A 25,347-nucleotide genomic window follows, 5' to 3' on the forward strand; every position below is an offset into this window, starting at 1 on the left:
CTGATGCTATACTCTGATATTAGCCTTGCTACAGTCATATATCACTGATGCTATGGTTAGATATCACCAATGCTAAGATCAGATATCACCGACATTACCCGTGGTGTGGTCAGACATCACCCCCAGCAAAAGAATGAAACATTTTTGCCACCTAGTACCAGAATATTATTTTGTTTTTATCCTGGTGTGCAGGTTCACTTATGTTCTCACCTGTTCCTCAGCCCTGGAGGACTTTGGTAAATCAGGGTATAGAGAAAACGGTGTTTGGATAGAGAATATTTTTGGTTAGGTATACGATTTGTAGCAAGTGGTGCTTGACTAGCAGAGCAATGAAGGTGAGGCAGTCAGGGAGCGAGTGTGATAGTCTTACACATCGGAGTGTTACCGTGTTAATATCTGAGCCTGTAATGGCACAATTTACAGAATGCGGCAGATAATGAGCTCATGTGTGCAGTTTTAGCGGTGAGCAGTGAGTCAGAGGTAGTAGGGACCCTCAGGGATGTGTGTGAGCTGGAAAATATAGATCCATGATTCAGTCAGATATTTAATCAGACCTCAGTGTTGAACAACATTGGTTTGATTAATCTTAAAGTGGACCTGTAACTAAAATTGAACTTCACAGAAATCAATAGAGGAAATGTCAGATTTACCAAACGGCATTATCAGAGTTAGGAAAAAAACAGCAGCAGGAAGAATGTATCCTTTCAGGGCAAGATGGAGCACACAGAAATGGTAAATGTAGTCTACACTAAGAAAATGTGGATATGTCATGTACATGGACTATATGTACCGTATATTCCGGCGTAGAAGACGACCCCCAACTTTTCCAGTTAAAATATACAGTTTAGGATATACTCGTCCTATAAGACTACCCCTCTTGACTCTTGGACATTTGTATACTGTACTGTATGTACTGATGCTATACTGTATAAACAGGTACAGATACTGGTGCTGTGCTGTACGTGGTACCCAGTATACAAAAACCAGTGAATCACGGCAAGCGATGTACCTTACCGGAGATTGGCTGGTTGTTGTATACAAAGCCTGCTTGGATTGGTCAGCTATCCCGGTCTCCAGAGCGGTAGCGCAAACATGCCTCTTTCACCCGTCTGGCCCACCCTTGTGTACTATTACCTCCTTTTCTGCCTCTCGGAGTAAGATCTGAGAGTCAGAGAAGGAGATACGGTAATAGGAAGCAGCCAGACGTGTAAAAGAGGGGTGGTTTTCTGGGCACAGTGCCACTCTCTTTTCTTTCATACCCTGGGATGCTGGACGCTTGCAGCTCGCACCACCCCTCACTTACACCTTCCCAGTGAGGTTCCCCCTCACCTCGTCATCGGGACTGCGTTATCTCACTTCTTTCCAGGAATCCTGGTGAGTGTATTTCTTCCAGCATACTTGTACAGCACCGCTCTTGCTGCTTTCATACGGTCGCCGCATACGGCAGGGCTGCGGCCGCGGACCCCCACCATATGCAGCAACCGCAGATTCTCCAGTCCGGATCGGAAGTTTCAGTACTCGCCCTATAAGACGACACCCGGCATATAAGACAACCCCCGACTTTTGAGAAGATTTTACTGGATTAAAAAGAAGTCTTATACGCCAGAATATACAGTATATATCTTATTATAAATATTACATAGAAGCAAGGCTACTAAAATAAGACAACTAGCCAAGATTGTTTATACCAAGCTGACCTCTTTAACATATACATCTGTTTTTAAAAGACCTGTTTTAAAGAGTAATTGCAGTGATAAAAAAAAATCATAAAATATGCTAAAAATTCTTTCATATGAAACTGCAGCACCTGTTTACCAGTCTCTTGCCTAAACCAGCTGTATCACAACAGGGCTGCAGTGTCAACAACGTACTAAAGCAGTAGCTGGGCAGGGCAGCAATAAAAGTGTACGCTTCAGTATCAGACCAAATTAGCAGTTGAAGAATACTGCAGCAGTAGCAGAATAAGGCAATAGTGGAAAAATACTGCAGCAATAATTGAGCAAGGCAGCAGTGGAAGAGTACTGGAGCACTGGTACAGCAAGGCAGCGGTGGAAGAGTATATGCAGCACTGGCAGAGCAAGGCAGCAGTGGATAAATACTGCAGCACTGCCAGAGCAAGGCAGCAGTGGAAAGGTACTGGAGCACTGGCAGAGCAAGGCAGCAGTGGAAGAGTACTGCAGCACTGGCAGAGCAAGGCAGCAGTGGAAAAGTAACGCAGCACTGGCAGAGCAAGGCAGCAGTGGAAAAGTACTGGAGCACTGGCAGAGCAAGGCAGCAGTGGAAGAGTACTGGAGCACTGGCAGAGCACGCAGCAGTGGAAGAGTACTGCAGCAGTGGAAGAGTACTGCAGCAGTGGCAGAGCAAGGTAGCAGTGGAGGAGTATTGAAGCAGTGGCAGATCAAAGGCAGCAGTGGAAGAGAACGGCAACAGTAGCAGAGCAAGGTAGCAGTGTAGGAGTATTGCAGCAGTGGAAGAGAACGGCAACAGTGGCAGAGCAAGGTAGCAGTGGAGGAGCAAAGGCAGCAGTGGCAGAGCAAGGCAGCAGTGGAGGAGCAAAGGCAGCAGTGGCAGAGCAAGGCAGCAGCGGAGGAGTAGGGATGCTCATTCGGATTCCGCGGAAATGCAATTTCCGAAATTCCGATCGGAAATTGCATTTCCGTATCGGTATGCGGAAATCGGTAATGCAAGTGCCGTAGGCGGATTTCCGCCGGAAATCACGGAAATTTCCGCCGGAAATCGCGGAAAATCCACCCGACTTTAACATCGATTATCTCAAAAACTATAAGGTCTTTTTGAAAACTTTTTTTTGCATCTTGTTCACAAGATTTGGTTTAATAAACGCTGAAAATTTGGTGTTTCTAGGACTTAAGGGGGCTTTTCTATTAACCACTAAAGTCGGCGTTTTTTTACTGTAATGTAAAATGCAGAAAATCTGCATCTGCCTATTTTCTGCATTTTACACTACAGTAAAAATCCGCCGACTTTAGCAGTTAATAGCAAAGCCCCCGTAAGTCCTAGAAACACCAAATTTTCAGGGTTTATTAAACAGAACCTTCTGTGCAAGATGCAAAAAAAAGTTTTTAAAAAGACCTTATAGTTTTTGAGAAAATTGATGTTAAAGTCGGGCGGAATTTCCGCGATTTCCGGCGGAAATTCCGCCTTGGAATGCGGAAATTGGTAGCGGAAAGCGGAATTGATAATCGGTACATGACGGAATGCGGAATTACCGCGGAATCGGAATTTGGCGTTCCGACCATCCCTACGGAGGAGTATTGCAGCAGTGGCAGAGCAAAACAGCAGTGGCCGAGCAAGACAACAGTGGAAGAGTAATGAAATTTAAATTGAAGGGGATGACTGTGGCAGGTGTATGAGCAGAATGTAATAAAATAATTTCTGAAATAGTTGAACTTAAGAACACCCTGCAAATGTCCAAGAATTAGCTGAGTATCTCAGTATGGGAAAAGGTGATGTTGATCAGGAGTCACGTTTCCTCCTCCAGACTTGTTAAAGGAGATCTCAAGTGAGAGGAATACAGAGGCTGCTCTCTTCATTCTATTATAAACAATGCCAGTTGCCTGGCTGTCATGCTGAGCTTTAGGCTGCTTTAGCTGTGTTTGAGTCACAAGCATGCAGCCAGTGGAGTTACACCAGAGTCAAAGCTTTTGATCTGCATGCTCAATCTGGAAAGAACATAGCTAGAAATAATATAAAAAATAACTAACAAACCTTGTATATTCAGTAGATAACATTGTCAGCAGTGTTACAACAGCAACTTAACATTTTTAAGGAGACTTCAACACATCACAACACTAGCAAAAAAAAAGAGACAGTGAGCTGCTATAGGAGATACCTGCCCTTAAAGGGAAACTTTAATTAAATAGCCCCCTGGACTCCTACTGAGCCCACGATGCCCTCCTGAACCCCTCTGGCCAGTTGGCGGCTACTGCGCATGCGGGGCGCCCGAGCCACGCACACCCCGGTCGTGTTCCTGCTTCCAGGAGCATTCTGCACATGCGCAGCACGTGGACATTGTTACTGTGCATGCCCAAAGCACTCCCGCCATGCGACTGGTGGTGACAGGGCAGCTTTGCGGGGGTCCCTGGTGCTTGCTGGAGGGGATCAGGAGGGCGTCGTCGGCACAGTACAAGTACAGGGGGCTGAAAGAAGCCCCTGGTAAGTTAAAAAACATTTTTTTATTTTACTTAAACTTCCCTTTAAGAGACAAAAAGCAATATCAAATAAGTCAAACTCATCAATACTTACTGCCACCTTTACTATATGCTCTCTGGCATTTGTTTGTTCCCATTTACTATATGTGCAGTCAAGTTCCCCATAGCAATAGGAGAAATGATTATTATTATTGATTTATAAAGCGTCAACATATTCTGTGCGCTGAAATTAAAGTTCTTGTAACTGATGGAGAGTGATCAATCACAAATGATTTTCGTCAGGAATGTGATGATGAATCTAAAGATAAAGATCACATACATAATACTGTACCTGCAAAGAAAAAAAAAACATAATATCTCATTAAAACCAGTGTGGGACTGGAAGGTGGAAAAACTGAGGAAATCCACATGCTGGCCAAGCAGCAGTAACCCTGAGTTATCACTCCAAATAGAGACCTGCAGCAAGTCTTCACTGTGAGCAGCAACACCCGATTTCTGCTGCTTGGCCAGCAAGTGGATTTCCTCAGCTCTCCCAGCTCCCAGTCCAACGCTGATTAAAACCATTAATGTTCTCAACTTCCAAGAACAGAAACACTACAAGAGTTGAACAGTTATGGATAAGCTGTGTATTCTAAATTCAAATTATCAGTATTACTTATCACCTCACCCAATCACTTAAAGCCCTAATGAGTGTACCATGTGCATTTAGAAGATGAAATCAGATGACCACATTGTGCATACGCTATAGATTTTTTTTTAGACTGCCTTAAAAGCTGCAGTTAAAAGAGAAATGAACGGAATGAAAGAAGGGGTACTTCAACCTCAGTTTATTCAGCCTCACTGCTCCTCAAGTCAGAGGAAAGAAAAACCCCAAGGGCAGAAACTATTTCCCTGATTGGATCAAGGTATTGCCTTCCAGCATCTAGCTGTGGATGTCCTTCAAAGTAAGGAAAACATTCAAACCCCTTTTAACTGCAAGTATATAATATGGTATACCTACTTACTGTGGTAAGGTATTTCACATTGTGGGGTGTATGCACTAAACTGCATTAAGCAGAATAATGAATGGGTAAAGTAGAACTCAATACATTACATGCAATGTGTTACGATCTACTCATCAGCACATAAGACCTTATGCACATAATTTTGCTTAATGCAGTTTGGTGTATATGTTACGGCCAGAACCCGAAGTTTGGCCACTTCTAGTTCTGGCCGGCCACTTCGGGTTCTGGCCGGCCAATTTGCGAAGTGGCCGCTGCGCTGCGGCCAATGTTAGAAATGAATTGTTTACTCTGATATCAATGTATCTTCTGGCCGCAGCGCAGCGGCCAAACGTATTAATTTGTTGCAATTAAGCCGGCGGCAATGTAACAATTCAAGCCGCCGGCTTTTTATCTGCCTCTCTCTCCTTCTCCCCCCGCCTCTCTCTCCTCCCCCCGCCTCTCTCGCTCTCCTATGGGCAGCCGGCGGGGACACGAGTGTCCCCCCGGAGTCGTTCGTCGCGGCAGGGAAGCCTGCCGTTCTTGCAGAGCGGGTGCTGGCAGAAGCAATGTCTGCAGCCTCCCCGCTCTGCTGCCCCTGCTGCGACGAACGACTCTGGGGGACTCGCGTGTCCCCCGCCGGCTGGCCATAGGAGGAGAGAGAGAGAGGCAGATAAAAAGCCGGCGGCTTGAATTGTTACATTGCCGCCGGCTTAATTGCAACAAATTAACTAAGTGGTTATACGTTTGGCCGCTGCGCTGCGGCCAGAAGATACATTAATATCAGAGTAAACAATCCATTTCTAACATTAGCCGCAGCGCAGCGGCCACTTCGCAAATTGGCCGGCCAGAACCCGAAGTGGCCGGCCAGAACTAGAAGTGGCCAAACTTCGGGTTCTGGCCGTAACATATACATCCCCTAAACTCTCATTGTGAAGAATCCATTTTTAAACAGAAGATATCATTTCCTTTTCTCCATGCTTAGTTTGGGTCCTCTTTCCCTTTGTATGGGCCTAGGAATAAAAAGCTTATTTTCCAAACTTGTATATTGCCATTGGATGTTTTTATACATGTTAATTAGATTGTTTTTGTTCCAAGGTAATGAGCCAGCTAGTCTAACCTTTCTTTTAACACAGACCCTCCATTCCCTAAATTACCTAGTTGACTGTCTAGTTCAAAAAATTCTAATGTCCTTCCTATCGGTTGGTACTTAAAACTGTATCCAATACTGAAGATGAAACCTCTCTCAGGGGACATATAGTAATTTATATTTTTATTTCCCGTTTTATGCAACCCAAATTTTTATTTGCTTTATCTGCTGCCAGCTTAAATTCATTGGTATTAAACTTCATCTCTCTGTATGGCCGTGCCATCAAGATCCTTTTTGATAATTCTACATAAACTTGTATTGCATGATGGCAAATTTGCAACATGCTATGTCAGATAGTAGAAATCCTACAGATAGTCATGAGCCTCCCCATTACAGCCACTATGCTGGCATGCCGAATAATGCAACAATGTATTGAGAATCCGTAGTGTGTGCCAATAGACTATGGGCAGATGAACTCCTTAGCAGGAAAGGTGAAAGTAAAAAGATTGCAACATTCAAAACCCCTTTAGTGCCCAGTTTCAGGTATTACGTTTTAATCTGAACCCTTTATAGGCATGAATGAACAGGGTTACATGCAGATCACTGAGCTAATGTAGAAAACATTCCAAGCAAGTCAGGCAATGCAGAATGGAAGAGAGGGGGAAAAACCGTCCTATTAACAAGACTACATTGGCACAGTGTAACTCTGGTCACACATGGGAGTGCTGGAGAAGAGACAAGAACATGAAAAAATATCTACCTAATCCATGACAAAACCAAAGTACCTAAGTGCACAGTTCTAGGCAGAAAGTCTAGATAACTCACTTGTAACACATGCAGAATGTACAGGTTAATCATCAGAAAGCTGACTCCCCTGGACATTTTACCTGCACGGGGTAAAATGACCACACAGAAAATCTCACTGGGTGGGCATTAGTTGTTCTCAAGTGTTAGCAATGTTGAGGAGCTGCAAAACAATATTACAAGACATGAGCAGCCACTAACCATTCCAAACAACAATCATCACTGTCATCTGAACAAGGGTCACTTCCAGTGTTGCCAACTCATCCCTTTAATTACTGACACATCTAAGTTATACAGGTTCTGGGCCTACTTACACATAATCAGTGACTTAACTGCATCTACCTAGCCACGAAACCTGTATAATTCATATGTGTCAGTAATTAAAGAGATGAGTTGGCAACACTGGTCACTTCTAGTTGGTACTAACCTCTGCATACCCTCCACAAGACTTGCTGCTTTGGGGATGCTTTGACCTTGCTGTCAGAGCCGGGACAAGGTCCTCTAGCACCCAAGGCTGAGACACCAAAGTGCACCCCTCCATCCCTCCCACCCCAGCCGTCACACACTGATTGCTATTAGAGTGAGAGATGCCCCAGGGCTCTCCCAATCCCCCCAACACCTTCATCTCTAGTTATCAGGCTTCCAGTCACTACCATGTATCCCATTTTCTTCTTTCTCTCTGCTTCAAACACAATAGAGGAATGATAGCTGAGTGAGTTGTGCGTCCCCTTCTACCCTGCGCCCTGAGGCTGGAGCCTCTCTCGCCTCTACCTCAGCCCGGCCCTGCCTGCTGTGTAGCCATCATGATTTAGCGCTTCTAAAAATATCTGAGATCCTTAGGGCTGTTTCATACGGGCAACTGAATGCGGGGAATTCACCATCTGCCAGCTACTCTCTTACAGGGTCCAGGCGCTTGTTAGCGCTCGGTAAGGGTGATGGACACAACTGAGGGCAGTAGTAGCCATGCGCAGATGCAACATGTTGTGGTTCTTTGCTGCTGGGTAAAGCTACCACGTGTCCAGGTGTGAGTGACAGATGGGAAGCCAAACTGCATGTCATGTGCTCAGTTCAGTTGTCCATCTGAAAGAGGCCTTTCAATTGCCCGTTTTCTGTGCTTCCATCACATCTCCTCCAAGAACTGACTGTTCACTTGCTACCTAACACATCTCCTACCTTGACTGTTGCCACTGTAATAAGATAATCAGAGTTATTCACTTTCTCTCTCAGTGATTTTAAAATGACGACCGATCTGTGTATATGTATTACTTTCTCTTAGAGTTGTCATGTAGAATAGCTCATCTTTCAGATTTCTCTTGCGAAATAACAAATTCTTCAGACAGCCCTATAATTAATGCTTCACTGCTATATCAGAAGGATAATGGGAATGATCACTCCAATCATCATTGGCATTTATCTGTTTGTGTCACCAGCCTGTGATTAGGTCGTATATCAGAAACCATGGAGAAATTGTTATCATTTTCCCAGTGTGCTGCAGAGATTCAGCTAAGCATCCTTCCCTGCACTGCTGCACGCTAACCAGCTCCTGCCAGAAGGAGTGAATCTGAAAATATAATTCCTGTCTCTGTCATTTCTCCTTCTAATATGTGACAGACAAGTCACGAACAAGAAAATCAGCATGCAGTGAATACACATTAACATAGCATGTGCCAACAGGATTGTATACAATGCTAACATCTTATGTACCTCACAATGTTCATGCATTGCTTTATCACTTGTATAAAAGTCAAGTTTAGATTTAAAGTACGTCTCTCTAGAACAAAGCGTTTGTATAGAACAGCATGATGAATACACAGATCTCCAGTTTACCAATGCTGAAAAATTCTGTGCAGAAATGACTGCTGGTCCCTTCCTGTTTATAGCATCCTCATCCTCTTCTAAAAGGACCGAACTTAACATATAAAGTGACAGAAAAGCACTTCTCTGTGACAAGCTACATAAATATGATCAAAAATCTTGCCCAACATGACATGCACAACATATTGATCCAACATGACAGATATGTAACAATATCATTAGAGCCATAGGATGCCTCTACTCTCAATCCCTTATTATCGAATTATCTTTTCACAAAAATCTATCTGGCTGATAAATATCTAGTGTCTGTATGAAGCTTAAAGGGAACCTGAACAGAGTAAAATTATTAAAAATAAACACATGTACATGCAAATTAATATTACATACTAACCTCACTGTCAGTTTGTAACGATTGGTGTAATTTGTAATAATTATGTACCCCAGAAAGGTGACAGATGTTACCTCAAAAATGCATTTCTCCAACTTGGCATATAACATGTTTTGTCTTAGCTTGCACAACACAAACCTGACATGATCCCTATGCTCTGAGAGGTTGGCTGAGAAGATTAGTATATCATCCAAATATACCAGGACAAATTTGCCTGAAACCTTTCTGAACACCTCATTGATGAGCTCCTGAAAGACGGCCGGGGCGTTACACAACCCGAAGGGCATCACCAGGTACTCGTAATGCCCATCGGGTGTGTTAAAGGCCGTCTTCCATTCATCGCCCTCTCTGATCCGTACCATGTTGTATGCACCCCGCAAATCCAACTTTGAGAAAATCTTAGCATTGGTGACCTGAGTAAATAAATCGTCTATCAAAGGCAATGGATAGCGATTTTTTACTGTGATTTTATTCAGGCCCCGATAATCAATGCACGGCCGAAGGCCTCCATCTTTTTTCTTTACGAAAAAAGAAACCTGCACCAGCAGGCGACCGGGAAGGGCGAATGAACCCTTTAGCTAAGTTTTCACGGATATATTCCTGCATGGCCAACTTTTCGGGCCCAGATAAATTGTAGAGATGACCTCTAGGGGGCATACAACCAGACCGGAGATCAATAGGACAATCAAAAGGGCGGTGTGGAGGAAGTTTATCGAAGCCGATTTAGGACAAAACACGTCTGCAAACTCAGAATACTGATCTGGCAATCCTTCCACATGAATCTTGGTCTCACCCAAGGTCTCCTTCGCTAAACAATGATGAAAACACTGGGAAGACCAGCTCGTTAGCTGACCAGTGGCCCAGTTAATCTGAGGTGAGTGAAGTTGTATACAAGGCATGCCAAGAATGATCGTGGAGGTTGTCATACGTAACACACAAAAAAACAATTTTTCCCTATGCAACACCCCGATAGTGACCTCCACTTCTGGAGTCTGTGACAGAGGACTGTTACCCTGCAGAGGGGAATCATCTACTGCAGTAACCTGTATCTGTGGTTTTACCGGGGTGACCGGAATACCCAATTTTTTTGCAAATTCAAAATCCATAAAATTAGTCACTGAGCCCGAGTCAATGAAGGCTTCAGTGACTTCAGACCTATCTTCCAACGAAATAGTACAGGGAAGAAGCAAACGTTTATCATCTAGGGGTAAAAATTGCATGCCTAGGGTATTACCCCCGACTACAACTAGGCAGTAGCTTTTCCCGACTTCTTAGGGCAATTCTGTACTCTATGACCCCCCTCTGCACAATAAAGACAGAGATGCTCTGATATTCTGCGTTTCTGCTCCACTTGAGACAACTTTGACCGACCAATCTGCCTGCATTGGCTCCGGTGGAGGTGAAGCAGGTGGAGGTGGAGTCACTGGGGGTGCAGCGTGGGACACCATTCTCACATGGTTTTTACCCTGGGTCTGTCTCTGATAGCGCAGCCGGCGATCTATCCGATGAAATGGCCTCATCGATGGACTTAGGTTCCGGCTGACTTAACATAAGATCGGAGACCTCGTCTGACAACCCTGATAAAAAACAATCTAGAAGGGCAAATGTGTCCCACCTGGCCGATACTGACCATCTCCTAAATTCAGCAGCATAATCTTCAACCGGACTCTTGCCTTGACGTAAAAGTTTGAGCTTCCGCTCAGAAGTCGAGGCAATGTCTGGATCGTCATAAATTATAGCCATAGTTTTAAAAAAATCCTCTACAGAGGTTAGGGCCTGGTGACTGGTGGGAAGGCTATACGCTCAGGTCTGAGAATCGCCAGATAACAAGTTTTTAATAAAGGTAACCCTTTGGGCCATAGTTCCTGAAGAATTAGGTCTTAACTCAAAGTATAATAACAGTCTACTTCTAAAATTTCGGAAGTCAGATCTGTGACCAGAACATTTTTCAGGTACAGGCATACGTATGTCTGTGCTAAGAGGAGATCGCACATCCTTCACAGCCGTCTGGAGGGTTTGTATAGATCCAGACAAAGCGTCCATTACCGTCTGGTGGCTGCCCAGCACTATATTGATGTCTTCCACAGAAGTGGTAAGTGTGCCCAGACGGCTGGTGAGTGCGTCTTTTTGCATTTTTTGGTCTGCCGTTCTGTAACGATCGGTGTAACACAGAGAGGATCTGATTATTGGTGATCTGCAGTATCACCAAAAATACAGACATATACCTGATTATTGATGATCTGCAGTATCACCGATAATCATATATATTTCTAACCTCTGGACACCTGAGAGATATGAGTGTTTGGTGCAACAGTAATACTTTGAGAACGATATCAGGAGGACAGGTACAAGGCAGTAAGGAATATTGCTAGAGTATGAGTACCTTTCAGCAGCCTGAGAACCTCCCGCAGGGAGGAGTCAGACTGGGAGAGGAAGGACCAGAGCGTGAGTGACACCAATAGGAGGAAGTCACTGACTGATCTGTGAACTATCTCTTAACTGAGGAGATAGCTCTCAAGGTCGGACAAGCCAGGTCGGCAACACACGGACATACAAAGTGCAAAGACAGGAGGCTGATTCGGTAATCCTAAGGCAAGCAGGGTTTGGCAACAGAGTATCAGATATAGCGAAGTACCGAATCAGTGAACAGAAGAGTGGTCAGGAAAGCAGAAAGTCATAACAGATAATAAACAATGCCTAGTCTTGGGTGTGAGCTCCGTGATCATCAACACCCTGGAACTAGTCTGACATATAACAGAATGATAACACGAGTCCCTAGTCTTGGGTGTGAGGTCCGTGATCATCAACACCCTGGAACTAGTCTGAAGTATAACAGAATGGTAACACAAGTCCCTAATCTTGGGTGTGAGGTCCTTGATCATCAACACCCTGGAACTAGTCTGAAGTATAACAGAATGGTAACACAAGTCCCTAATCTTGGGTGTGAGGTCCTTGATCATCAACACCCTGGAACTAGTCTGAAGTATAACAGAATGAAAACACAGATTCTGACAATAAGGTCTGAGTGCTTCCACGTAGTGATCACAACGGAAGACAACCAGCGAATGACCAGCACCCAGTATATATAGCCCAGCGCTCTCCAGCGCCTCCCCTAAGTGCTGGACCAATGGGAACTGGTTGAATCGTCAGCTGACCGGCTTGGTCAGCTGACTCCCTTCTGGCTGTCATAAAAGTTCTGCCTCACAGAGCGCGCGCGCTTCCTTCTGAACCTGTGTGGACTATCAGTCCCAGCCACACCAGACATGTCTTGCATACCACCCGCCGCGCTGGACGCGGAACAAGCCGCACCGCTATCAGGGCATGCGGCGGTTTCTCCGCATTCAGCCATACTGGTTGATGTAGGCCTACGCGTGCAAACCGCTGCGTTGGATGCGGAATCAGCCTCCTTGTTCTGAGCACACGCGGCGGCTTTTCCGCGTCTTCTCACACAGTTCCTCTCAGAAGCTCACCATTTTCTTCTAACAATGATCCCTTCCAGTTATGACAAGATTTTGTTAGAACTTAAATATATCAGTTGCTGTCAGTTATAGTTGAAAGGACAACTGATATGCAGGGTAATGTCCATGTTTCCATGTGGGCAATGTTACAGTTTAACAGTGTGCAGACTTGGAAGCTGTTACAGGGTCATCCCCATTTTTAAAGTGGACAAATAGGACACGGGAGAGGAGAAACAGAATGATGAGCAGACTACACGGGAGGTAAGTATGACGTGTGTTTGTTTATTTTCACTTTACATTTTCAGTTCAGGTTTGCTTTAAGAAGTACTGTAAATAACAGGGTAAGATCAAGGCAGACAGAGAGATATAGAGACTTCACAGGATTTTTCATAACTAACTATTTTTATTTACTGCTTACTGTAAGTCACAGCGACATTGGAGAAAAGTAATTTATAGTGTATTCCTCTCTGGGAGAAATGCAAATTTTTTTAGTATGTATTTTATGTTTTACAATGTTTTGCAATAGTTGTCCTTTAAATAAACGGACAAACTACGCTTGTTCTATAAAGTGGTTAAAAGTGAAGCAAAGTTTAAAATGTTTGCTGCTCAAACTAATCTTTACAGATCCTTTCTGGCAGTATTTTGGAATAACTGCCATAAAACACGCTGCTAAGCCATATGGAAGGTGAGGACAGGGACAGCAGGTGAGCATCATTTTCTACAACAACAAGATCTCAGTGGATGCCAATGGAACTTAAACAAACTTTGAAAAAGCCACTGAAAGATTCAAACCTCTCTGGGTGTTAATGGGTTTTTACTTCAGAATTTTACAGCACTGGATTAGATATAATTACTGATTGATCCAGACTGAACTGATGGCTCAGACACACTGTAAGCGCTTTTTTGAGCGCTTGTGATTGATTAGCGCTGTTTGAGTGCTTTTTAAAAAATTGCTCCTATTCACTTTCATTTAAATCACGGTAAAAAAATCACAGCAATCGCATCGCAGCGATTTTTTTCTGCAATTTTAATGAAAGTGAATGGGAGCGATTTTTAAAAAGTGCTCAGAAAGCGGTAATCAATCGCAAGCACTCAAAAAAGCGCTTATAGTGTGGCTGAGTTCAAAGAGTTCCCAGTATAACGCCACTGAGAGACAGTCTGAAATCACTCAGGAAATGATGTAACAGGCAGGAGGCACACTTGTATGCACGGAAAATGTGCAGGTAGTTTTTTTGTGCATTTTTTCAGGCATTGGTATGCAAAAATGTAAAAAAAAACAAAAAACAAAAACTGTAAACACAAACAATGTCTGAAAAAAAGCATTAGGCTGTCAGTTTTTCCCTATACGCGACAATTCTCAATGGATGTAGACAAGTCCATGGAATTACATGGGCTCTTAGTTATAATGCCAATTTGCATTGTAGAAACCCGCACGCGATTCTGTAAAGTGCCCTGCCTCAATGTTCTGTTACTTCTAGAGTTACCTCCCATTTGGTCCATTCAAGACTTTCAACGTAGCATCAATTTTTTTACTAAATGAAAGTAGCACCATGGCTTAGGTCCAAGACCCGCTAGAACACAGAGCGATTTCTGGAGTGATTTCAGGCGGTGTGATTTTGGACCCTGCATTCCCTGAATGAAATCACTCCGAAAATGCTTAGCCTTGACAAACCGCCATCACACCTGTGGAATCACCACCGGTTTGCATTAGCTAAAGGCTTTGGGAACCGCCAAACAATTCTTTGAAAGCAGAAATCACGGCTGGGGCTCTAGTGGGCCCCAAGCCTTAGATTCACAAAAAATGTCCATAAATGCTTTTAAAAAATCTTTTCCCCAGATGGAGGCATGAATTACCTCTGCTACATACATATTTGTGTTTATGGTATAACATAGTACATTACAGTATATTGTGGCGCGTATGTATTGTATACTGCAAACGTTTATTTTAACTCTTGTTTTGAAATGCATTTGTGCAAAATTAATATTTATGGATAACAAAAGTCACTTTGGCATCCAAAATGATTTAGCGCCTATTTAAAACAGACAATATTTCCTGTAGCCCATTGTTTGAGCAATACATTGTCATATGTGTTGCCATGTTCTGCACAGCAGTCTCTTTCCACTGAAGTAATATTGAGGTATCCTACCTAAAATGCACAAAAGAATGTGTGTGTGTGTGTGTGTGTGTGTGTGTGTGGGGGGGGGGGGGGGGGGGGTTGGAGATTTAATAAAACTATATTAAAATCAAGTAAAATGGAAAAAGTTGAGGTGGCTTACCTCAATGAAGACAAAATCATATACAATGAATTTTAATATGCACTGGCAACGCTTTTCATGGGTCTGTGCCCACTTTCTAGGCCTGAGGAAGTGGGCACAGACCCATGCAGTTCATTTTACAATTCATTTTTATGTATGAATTTGTCTTAATTGAGGTAAGCCACCTCATCTTTTTCCATTTTACTTGATTTTAATATAGTTTTATGAAATCCTGGGCGCCTCTTCCCCCCTTTGTGTTTCTCACCCTCCTTGCGGCTTTGCCACTCTAAGAACCATGTAGTTCTTTTGCAGAAAGTGTGCGACCACATCCAGCCGGTCGGGATACCTGAGTGGAGTCAGGTTTGTTCATCTCCACCTGCCTACAGTGGTTGGTTGCCCGTCTGCAATCTTTCCTTGTGAGTAGCGAATTCTACCATGTTTGCTATTAAGTATTTTGTGCCATACTGCACCATCGGGGCTCCCGTTGTCTCTGTGTTTTTCCCCTTCAGGGTGTTCTTTGATCACCTCCAATACCTGTCCCTAAAATGAAGTCTACTCTACAGTGTGAATTGGCACCAGTGAGAAGGCAGAATTTTGCATGGTTTCTGTATTCATGGCTAATCAGCTGCCAGCCTGCCACATATTTGGCTGTATTGGACAACTTATCCATATATTGGGTAGTACTGTAGATTAAATTCCTCCAGATCAAAGACAACCCTGTAGAAGGCCTTTAGCCTGTTTCTACTCTGATGACATGAGACCTTCATCAGTCTTATGGACACACTGAGGATGTCAGAATTATCTCTCTGCTCATTGCTTATAGTTCACACTTTCTTAGGCTGTATTCACAGTGGGACGTTGCGTTTTAATGCAATGTTAGGCCCCGTTCACACTTGCGTTTTTGGGAAAAACGGACCGGATGTCCGGACCAGATCCGGACCGTACTGGACCGGACCCGTACGGTTCCTATCCGGATCCGGTCCGTTTGCATACGTTTTCAATCAGGTATGATTACGGCTGCGATCCAGATCCGTTTTTTTAAAGAGATAACACACTATATAAATTCCTGGGGTCAGGGAGGTCAGCAGAAGCTGCACCTGTAGAATCAGGTCCTCCGCTGTGTAGGGCCTCACCTCCACGTCCGACATACTGCCAAACAGCTCCAGCACAAAGTCACTGCTGCTCCACTCCAGAAATGCTGTGCCCATGTGTCCCCATCCAAAATGGCCACTAGAAAACGAATAGGAAGTGGGGTAGAACGTCCGGTTTTTATAGCCAGTGTGTTCTGTGCTCTCCGTTTCCCGTTGGTTTCTATTGCCGGACGGTGCAGTCAGGCTCCGGACCGGGTGCGTCGGCCGGATGATCCCGGCCCAAAAAATAGAGCATGTTGGAAAAGTGTCCGGGTCCGGCTCCGGTCCGTACGGAACAGACGCGTGTGTATGGCCGCATAGACTTTGCATTGCTATGCCGAACGTCCGTTCCGTTTGTACAGTATACGGTCCCAGGGGCGTAGGGAGGGGGGGTCAGGGGGGTACATTTGTCCCCCCCCACAGCATCTGGGGGGCGCTTTGGCAGTGTAGAGTGACTGGTGAGCGGCAGGAGAGCACACACGTGCAGCAGAACAGCTCTTTCTCAGTATTCTCGCGCTGTTCTCCTGTCTCTCTTGCCTGTGTGCATACAGAAGAGCGCCCCTCCTCTTCTCCCCACTGTGACACTGAGCGAGGGGCGGGGCTGAGCCAAACAGACCGGGTAATTCAAGCCGAGCAGGAAGAGAGGAGATGGCTGGCTTGTGTCTTCTAGCTAATGAGTGTGGAGGAGATGCTGCTGTCACAGAATCGAGGAGGTAGAGAACTAGTGTGTGAAAAGTTTGCTGGCATTTTGTTTACTTTAGCTGCCTGGTCCTGAGCTACTGTGGACAGCCAGTGACCAGTGCAGGGACAGTCACTCATTGTTGAATGATTGCAGAGCAATGTGTATGTTTTCAATGATAATGGGGTATGCTTTCTTACTTGTACTTAATATTGTGCAAAGGTCTGCTGTATCCCTGTTACATTATATGCAGTGCTGCAGATGACTTGCTGCCCATACAATTGAATATAGGTTTACACTGCAGCTGGCTGGCTTCTGTCAGTGATCGTGTATTCATGCAGCCCTCTCTTATCAGGCAGCTCTTCTCCTCCCCCAGTCATCTCCCTTTTCATTCCCATACAGACTCTAAAAACTATTCACCTGGGTTCATGTAAAGGTGACCATACATCAGGCGACTTTGCGGCAAATCGACCATTCGATTAGATCATTATAATCTCATCTGATGAAAATTGGTGCTGCCAAGAGCATGCTTGACAATGCAACCTATTTCGGGTTTCAGGAAATCGGTTACATGTAAACTTGCTTGATCGGGTACATGGCGGGAACGGAATACAATATCGGGACGAACGCGACGGAACGCGTTGTCCTCCCTAATGTAAAATGTTCCCCCTGGTGCAGTATACTTTACTTGTCTGTCACTGGCTTTGGGCTCTGTCTACATACATGCACCCCAGGGACAGCGTGGAGGCAGTGAGATGGTGGCTGCGGTGTCACACCAAGGCTGAGTCCCGAGAGATTTATGCTGAGAACTATCAGGAATTTGCCTGCGGTGTATGGGCAGGCAGCAGATTCGATCAGAGAGAAATCTGTCTCTTGGTCGATCTGCCCATACATCTTCTGATGTATGGACACCTTAAAGGGATACTCTGGGGGGTGTTGAAAATAAAAACAGACACTTATCTCGGGCTTCTACCAGCCCCCCTGTAGCTGTAATGTCCCACGCCGTCCTCCTACGACCCGCCGTTCTCCGCCGCCGGTCCCAGTCTAATGTGGCATCTCATCACACTGCGGCTGTACGCGTGCTTGCACCCACATGCGTCATCGGAAGCTTACTGCGCAAGCGCAGTACAAGAAAACTTTGTACTGTGCCTGCGCAGTAAGCTCCCGATGACGCGAGCGGGAGCACGCATTATTCGTCTTATTGCCCGTTGCCGGCGGCGGGGAACAGCGGATCAGAGGACGACGACGCAGGACATAACAGCTACAGGAGGCGGATAGAAGCCCCAGGTAAGTGTCAGATTTTATTTCTAAACTCCCCCCAGAGAACCCCTTTAAGTTGGTTCCTTTGTTATTGCATGTTGGTCTTCTGAGCACAGTGGTTCACCCAGCTGTTTACAGGATAATGTTTCTATCTTGGAGCACCAGCACTTTTTCTCTTCCTGCAGCAGCCCATTAACCTCCTGAGCGGTATGGACGAGCTCAGCTCGTCCATCACCGCCGGAGGCTGCCGCTCAGGCCCTGCTGGGCCGATTTTCTTCAAATAAAAAGCAGCACACGCAGCCGGCACTTTGCCAGCCGCGTGTGCTGCCTGATCGGCGCCGCTCTGCGGCGATCCGCCGCTAGCAGCGGCGAAAGATGGTCCCCCCAGCCGCCTAAGCCCTGCGCAGCCGGAACAAATTGTTCCGGCCAGCGCTAAGGGCTGGATCGGAGGCGGCTGACGTCAGGACGTCGGCTGACGTCCATGACGTCACTCCGCTCGTCGCCATGGCGACGAGGAAAGCCAAACAAGGAAGGCTGCTCATTGCGGCCTTCCTTGTTTATTCTGGGCGCCGGAGGCGATCGGAAGAACGCCTCCGGAGCGCCCTCTAGTGGGCTTTCATGCAGCCAACTTTCAGTTGGCTACATGAAATAGTTTTTTTTTTATTAAAAAAAAACCCTCCCGCAGCCTCCCTGGCGATCTCAATAGAACGCCGGGGAGGTTAATGTGTCACCCTAATTATTATAAAGTATTTATACTATGCTGATGTCCTCCATAGCATGTTACAGAGTACATAGTCATGTCACTGACTGTCCTCAGAGGAGCTCACAATCTAATCCTGACATATTCATAGTGTAATGTCCTACCATATTATTATTATGTATTTATATAGCACTGACATCTTCTACAGCACTTTACAGAGTACATAGTCATGTCACTGACTGTCCTCAGAGGAGCTCACACTCTAATCCTACCATAGTCATAGTCTAATGTCCTACCATATTATTATTATGTATTTATATAGCACTGACATCTTCTGCAGCACATTACAGAGTCCATAGTCATGTCACTGACTGTCCTCAGAGGAGCTCACAATCTAATCCTACCATAGTCATAGTCTAATGTCCAAACCATATTATTATTATGTATTTATATAGCACTGACATCTTCTACAGCACTTTACAGAGTACATAGTCATGTCACTGACTGTCCTCAGAGGAGCTCACACTCTAATCCTACCATAGTCATAGTCTAATGTCCTACCATATTATTATTATGTATTTATATAGCACTGACATCTTCTGCAGCACATTACAGAGTCCATAGTCATGTCACTGACTGTCCTCAGAGGAGCTCACAATCTAATCCTACCATAGTCATAGTCTAATGTCCAAACCATATTATTATTATGTATTTATATAGCACTGACATCTTCTACAGCACTTTACAGAGTACATAGTCATGTCACTGACTGTCCTCAGAGGAGCTCACACTCTAATCCTACCATAGTCATAGTCTAATGTCCTACCATATTATTATTATGTATTTATATAGCACTGACATCTTCTGCAGCACATTACAGAGTCCATAGTCATGTCACTGACTGTCCTCAGAGGAGCTCACAATCTAATCCTACCATAGTCATAGTCTAATGTCCAAACCATATTATTATTATGTATTTATATAGCACTGACATCTTCTGCAGCTCTTTACAGAGTACATAGTCATGTCACTGACTGTCCTCAGAGGAGCTCACAATCTAATCCTACCATAGTCATAGTCTAATGTCCAAACCATATTATTATTATGTATTTATATAGCACTGACATCTTCTACAGCACTTTACAGAGTACATAGTCATGTCACTGACTGTCCTCAGAGGAGCTCACACTCTATTCTTACCATAGTCATAGTCTAATGTCCAAACCATATTATTATTATTATTATGTATTTATATAGCACTGACCTCTTCGGCAGCACATTACAGAGTCCATAGTCATGTCACTGACTTTTCATAGTCAATTTAATCACCCTAATCGTGTGATCATTAACCCTAAACTGATACTTTACTGTATATTTTTCCGATAATCTTATTGTCTAATTCCTAGACTTACCCTAAATGGCCAAAAGGTCTTGTCAATATCCAATATCCTGATCTATTAGTATCTCTAACCTCTCCCTTTCCTACTTCTGATAACCCCTGGTGCTGTTCCCTAAGTGTATAAATGTGCATGTGCGCATTTATACATTACCTGTCCTGTGTCGCGGTGCCTGTCCGTCTTCCAAATGCACCACTCTTCTATTAGCCCCATACATGCCACTGGCGCATAGCATGCGGCACGTGTGTGAAGTCACACTCGCTCCACACCAGTGGCGTGTATAGTGCTAATGAAAGAGTGGCGGATTTGGAAGACTAATGGACAGGTAATGTATAAATGCATACATGTACATGCACATTTATACACTATGGCAGATGTGGCTCATTTCAGCATGAAATTAATCGTGAATTGGCCTGCGGTGTATGGGCAGCCAACAGATCTCTCTCTTATCAGATTAGAATAGAGAGAGATTTATCTCTTGGTTGAATCTGCCCATCATCCCTAAGTGTATGGCTACCTTAACTAAGCTAAAGGCTGGTACACAGAACGCTATTTCCTGTCAGATCAACAGCTCAGAACAATAATTTCTATCATGTCCAATCTACACCTGATCAAGAACAGGATCGATTGTAGGATCACTACTTCATAAGATCCTGTTCTTGATCGGGAGCAAGTCGGACATACCAGAAATTATTGATTTGACCTGTCGATCTGACGGGAAGTAGCATCATGTGTTCCAGAAGTAATGTTTTCCCTTAATTGTATCCCTATCCCCATTATCCTAATCCTTATTCTAAACCTATATTGTCCAAAATACCTACATTGCATTGCCCAGGCATCCCCAGGGGGGCGCAAAAATGGTCTTTGTCCCCGGGTGCTGAAAACCCTAGCTACGCCTCTGTACGGTCCCGATCCGGCCCGGCGAATCTGGACAGCGAACGCTAATGTAAACCGGGCCTTAAAGTCGCAATGTGTCTGCGTTAAGAGATAACGCACTGCAAGCAGTGAGGTACCACAACGCAACATTTTTTAACGCTACTTTAACGTTGCCCTGTGAACGGCCCATAGGATTACCATTGCAGTGCGGTAAGCTGCGTTATAAGACTTTATAACGTTCAACCATAACGTCCCACTGTGAATGCGACCTTAATCTGAAAGCTGTTCTAACAGAGAAAACACACAGCTCTTCCTTAACAGCTGTAAAGAACTGTATGAATCTATATTTATGTTTTGTAAAGGAAAATCCCCCCTGTAAGCTGCCGACTGTAACATGCTTTATGTTGATGTTCGCAGCTATTGTGTTTGGAATGTGAGAAAGGGATATACAAGCTGGGAGATTAAATGTTGCAGATATATAGATAGAACACAAACAATAGGCTCTCAGAATCCATTTTGGCCAGGATCTCACGCTACTGCAAGGTCTGACAAACTGTCTGACGTTTTCTGGAATAATGATGATGACAGACACTTATCCATAAGCTGCACTTGCTCCATCCTATAGAATGCTTCCTAACATTGCTTAACCCCTCTCTACACCACTGTCTTATGTTATGTGTGTTACTACAGTATCAGTCATCTGTGGCAGCAACACCTAAATGTACCGTAATTGTCTTCAGGTAATCAGTCAAAAAATTAATTTCAATGTTTAATCCACTATTGTTGTAATTGCATTTTTCCAATAGCATGGAGCAATGCATGTACTAGTGCGTTGCACAGAAAAATGCATCATTGTGTAAAAACAAACAAACAAAAACCCTTTATTTTTTTCATTTTGACAAAACAAAATCTATCATAAAAGGACAGTTCACATGTATTATTATCATTATTAACAAAACATCAACAGCAGCAATAATGTTATTATTATGATGATGATTATAATTATTATAAATTAATATTCAATTGGTGTTTTTTTTCCATAAATTAATAATATTAAGTTTATACTTAATTTCATTTTACTGAACAAATGGTTGGCTTCTCTGCATTCAGCTGTAGAACTGTTGTGAGTGTAATGGCAGGTTCTGAAGCTGCTTGGCAACATGATGGATTGGCAGCAACAGAGGTATTATCGCTAGGTTTTTGAACCCCATACAAGTCCACTTTCATGTCAGGGAGGGTACATTTGGATTAGTCATTGAATATGAACAATATTAGTAAACTACACAATGTAATTCATTTTGTCCTTGAGGCTAGGTTTACCCTTGGTGCGGTGCGATTGTCTTATAGCAGAGATCTGCAAACTTGGCTCTCCAGCTGTTAAGGAACTACAAGCCCCGCAATGCATTTGCCTTTATGAGAGCCAAGTTTGCAGATCACTATCCTATAGCAAGAGAGCCCGGGGCAGTACTTTCACATCGCACCATACCCCATTCACATTACCCTGTGGCAGAGAGTGCCAACAGGGAAATATGCATAGCTCCACCCCTGAACAGTGATGTGCTTCCTGCTTGACAGGAAGTATGTCACTGTTTTACGCCTGATCGGCACATGCGTGCTGCACCACCACTGCAACAATATAAATATATTGTTGCTGTGCCACAGACTCCAATGCAAATGCCTGCACTGCTCGTACCATACGGCAACACACTGCAGAGTCTGCGTCGCCTCTGCTTCGTTGTGACCTCTTAGCCAGCTTAGGCTGAGGAAAGATCAGGTTATTAAAAAAAACAATCTTTTACCAATGGATATTACTGTATTAAATCACACTTCGGCTCCTTAGAGCTTTCCAGATCTACAGCATTAGCATACAGGACAGGGTTTCTGGAAAGGCCACAGAGGCCCAGGCCTCAGTTGGCTGGACATGGAAAACGGATTGCTGAATGTGGAGGAGAAGCCTGCAAATGGGGAGCAAAATAAAAAGGAGGAGAGATGCTGTTAAAGGGAGCTGTGCATGGAAGAGGGGGATTGCAGTCAACTAGATGTTACACAAGAGGGGGCTGAAAATCGAATGGCAGGGGCACTGCTGCACATGGAAGGGGAGCAACAATAAGGTGGCCCAGAGGCAGAATAAGTATACATTCAACCTTGTTAATATGTTTTTCCTGTAAACACCAACTGTTGAACTATCTCAACTCACTGCTTATGCATTCAGGGGTAACATACCAGTCAGTTGCAACGAAAACTTTCAGGCACAGGAACAGCTTCTTCCCTCAGGCAGTAGCCATGCTTAAAGGACACCCGAGGTGAAAATAAACTAATTAAATAAACAGCTGTATCTGTCTTTCTTCTCCTAAAAAAAATGACTTTTTAAGATATTTTATATTTAAATTTACTTTTAAGGTTTTTTTTTTTACTGCTTTATTGTTTTTGCTCAATGACACATTCATTGAAGTATGCCAGAGCTAAAATCTATTAACTATTGACCCTTTTTATCTCTTTCTTGCTCTCAGAATCCATTTTCTGCTTGGAAAGTGTTTTATAGTTGTAATTTCCTATCAGTGAGGGTCACATTGTACTCTGATCCAGTCCTGACTCAGACAGGAACTGCCACTTACATGCCTGATATTTAACTCTTTCATGGAGAGAAAGAAAACAAGGAACTCAGCATATTTATTTGTGTGCTATGCACTGTACATACACATGTCTATCTCATCATATCACATGTCACTTCAGGTATCCTTTAACGCAGAACCACGTTAGAGCTGCTAGCACTGGAAAGCATTACTGCATGGAACTGAAAATGAACACTTCTCACTTTGTTTGCTCACACTTTAACTTTTATACTGTCCTTGACTTGCAGTTACCTGCACGGTGTGTCCTTGTATTGTTTTTGTCTGTGTCAGTTAAGCAACTGCCAAGTCACATTCCTTGTCAGTGCAAACTTATTTGTCCAAATAAAATTGATTCTGATCTGTAATATACAAGTAAGTTTTTTGCTTGAAGAAATAAGCCAGAGTCCTTAGAAATTATAACAAACAATTCTTGGGTGGGGTGACCCATGCAAATTTTTCTGTTTAAATTCTAATAATAGGATGGCAGCCCACTTGGGAAATACTCGGTTCCAGCTTTCTAATCCTACAATAATATTTAACTGAGGATAAAAGCTGAAATTATAGCTTGTGAAGGCTGCTGGGATGACTGCGCTTTAATAAGGTCCTGCTGAACTGCAGTCACAGCGTCACAGTCCAAGGCACCAGAGTATTGCTACAGTGCTGCAGGATGACATCACAGAGAGCCTGCTGGAAAACTGAAATATTTGCCACCACCTCAGTTATACTTAAACACTGTGATACAGGCGCTTGCACAGCTAATTCAATTAATTAAACCACGGAGTGGCCAAATTGATTGAGATGCAGCCATCCAGCTCTTGGGCACAGCAGCAGCAGCAGGATTACCTGCAGAGTGGATGGTGCTTGTTAGCTCCATGTGATAATGGCAGCAATATGTCTGATAATGATGCTATCATTGTGGGGGCTGTGCATGAGCAGACATCAGGCCAGTTGCCCGATATATCCAGCTGACATATGTACAGTACATGGCCAGAATAACCTGAGCAGCAGAGCAGGCATCAGTGCCACATGCAGAAAGGAATACTTTGCATCTGCTTTTGGATGTGAAGAAAAGAATACGGACTCCATCCAGAAAGAATGTGAGGTAATTTGTGAGGCTTTTCTCCTTGTAAATTACTTTAAATTAAAATAGAAGATTCCCTGTGGCTCTGTGTTCCTCGCTTCTGCCACTTCACAAAAAACTCTCAGTTAAAGGGAAATTTTACATTTGTTAAATGATATCTTTGCGCTAAACGTATTTTTAAAAAGAATGCCTACTGTGTGTGTAGGGACCTCAGGGCAGTTTTTAGGCTAAATTGCACCCAGGGTGATGGTGTAAAATTTGCGCCCCCTTCTCCCCCCCACCCATGTGGACTCGTGAACCCATACTCTTTATGAACAGTCACACAGCTGCAGGTCACAAGTAGATCTGCCTACTTACTAGTTACCAGCCATTCATCCAGAAAGAAGCAGGGACCAGGTAAACACACAGGCGAAAAGAGCCCAGAAAGCCGACTCCTCCATGGACGCACACACTGACAGCCTGCAGTACCGCTACAGGACATCAGGTGTCATCACGCGGTGGTGACGTGATGATGACGATGTCTGATGCAGGCAGCCTAGGAGGAGTCAAGGAAGGTTTTTCATTTGGCTGCACCATGTGTCAACAGCTCCCTACCTAGCGGTTATGTCCTTCTGCCTGTGCCCCCTTTCTTCTTCTTGCCGGTCTGCACCCA

General features: G+C 44.1%; 1 protein-coding gene across 4 annotated transcripts in view; it reads right to left on the reverse strand.

Moving 5' to 3' along the window:
- KCNAB1 (potassium voltage-gated channel subfamily A regulatory beta subunit 1) overlaps positions 1-25,347 on the reverse strand; it is a 555,572-nt gene that overhangs the window by 282,092 nt on the left and 248,133 nt on the right. Inside the window, exon 1 of one of the 4 annotated variants that reach the window (XM_068280854.1) lies at positions 4,264-4,406. The exons of the other annotated variants lie outside the window; for them this stretch is intronic. The gene's annotated coding sequence lies outside the window, so the exon portion shown is untranslated. Of the gene's footprint in view, positions 1-4,263; positions 4,407-25,347 lie in introns of those variants that run through there. 4 annotated transcript variants of the gene reach the window in all.

The sequence above is a fragment of the Hyperolius riggenbachi genome, chromosome 4 (genome assembly GCF_040937935.1).
Source record: "Hyperolius riggenbachi isolate aHypRig1 chromosome 4, aHypRig1.pri, whole genome shotgun sequence".
In the NCBI taxonomy this organism is placed as follows: Eukaryota; Metazoa; Chordata; class Amphibia; order Anura; family Hyperoliidae; genus Hyperolius; species Hyperolius riggenbachi.